Here is a 1,825-nt window from a genome sequence, read left to right on the forward strand (position 1 = left end):
CTCTACTCAAGAGTAACCCTAAGGAACAGAATGAGAGGGAACTCCTCCCAGTGGGCAGGACTTTGAGCCATGCACCTACTATTCATTTTGCCTGGAAGGAGAGGTGGCCAGTGGGATGCAGCTATAGTGATTCCTAGGCAGTGGGTGATGATTTGGCTAGTAGTCAAGGACTTGGAACAAACCAGGCTAGAACACTGGTGACAAGGATGTCTGGGGGATGAGATATGTGGATGGACCTCTCAGAATGGGCACAGAATATGAATATATTAGTGCCCATATGAATGCTAAACAAAGGACAACTAATGAAGAAGAGGCTTTCAATGATCATGTGGCAACAAAACATGAATGCCCAACCTGCCAAGACCAGAAACTAAATTCACACTCCTGATGTGGCTCCATTTTTTGAAGGGACAGCAATTTGTTCTCCCTACAATGTTTCTGACAGCACCACCCCGTGTGGATTTTTGAAATGCCTCATTTACCGTAATGATATTCTACACAGCATCTCTCCTGACCAGATCTTACTTTAAAAGGGTTTATATCCACGGAATTCATTGGCCTTCTACATACTTATATGTATATATATACTTAAATCATTGGTCTTATACATACATAATCATCACTCCAAACAAGATGACCTAATATAGCAATAGAATGGCCAATTGAACAGTTGGTTGTAACACTGATGGGTGAAAACACATTTCAAGCCTGGGTGATATTCTCCAAGGTGCAGAATATGCTCTGAACCAACATGTAATATATAAAATATAAGGTCCTCTCACAGGCAAAATATATGGATTTGGGAGCCAAAGGGAATATGTGGTAGTGACTTCTATCACTGTTACTCCTAATGATTCTGTAATGGAGTTTTGCCTCCTTTCTTGCAATTTGGGCTCTACTTCTTTGGCAGTCTTGGTTCCCAAAAGAGGACCTCTTTGCCAGATACACAAGACTTCCATTGAACTGAGAACTGAGACTGCCACCTGGCCATTTGGGCTATTTATACTACTGAACCAACAGACAAAGAAGGGATTACTACCCTGCACTTGCTGATATGATGATATGATTACCAGGTGGAATTAGGGTTACCACCATATAATGGGTCACCAAAAATGAACTGTAATATAAACTGTGGACTTTGGTGATTATCATGTGTCAATGCAGGTTCATCAATTGTAATGAACATACCACTCTGGTGGGGGTTGTTGATAACAGTGGAGGCTATGTAGGTGCAGAGGTGGGGAGTGTATGGGAAACCTTTGTACCTTTCTCTCAATTTTGCTGTGAACCTAAAACAGCTCTAAAAAATAATGTTTTTAAGAAAGGTTAATGGAAAACTACAGTAAGCTAATACAGACATAGATCCTTCGTGAGTAAAGGCTTGCATCACCTTGACAGGTAAAGCACCATGATTAGCTAAGGTCCTGAGTGAGGGCAAAGGGAACAAGGAATGGACAGTGAGAGAAGTACGTTACAAAACCCAACTGTGACCATGTAACCAATTGTGGAAATAGGGAATGTATTATACAAGGAATAGTTATACATATTTTCTGAGCTGCTTGATACTTCCTTGTTTTGATATATTTTCACTTATTATTATTTATTATAATTATTCATTCTTGTTTTCCCCTTTTCCATTGCCCCACTGTTGAACATAAAGTGTATTAGTTGTAATATACCCATATTTTGGTTTTTAAGGTTGTAAGTTACTAGAAAAGAAATAAACATTGCCTACAGATAAAGAAACTGAACTGATATAAGAACATGTGTCTTCCCTTTAGGGGAAAGAGTGAGTGCATCTTCAGTTTTACCAGGAATAGTTCCG

Source organism: Leptonychotes weddellii, chromosome 9 (genome assembly GCF_054177405.1).
Source record: "Leptonychotes weddellii isolate Sample4059 chromosome 9, ASM5417740v2, whole genome shotgun sequence".
NCBI classification, from domain to species: Eukaryota; Metazoa; Chordata; class Mammalia; order Carnivora; family Phocidae; genus Leptonychotes; species Leptonychotes weddellii.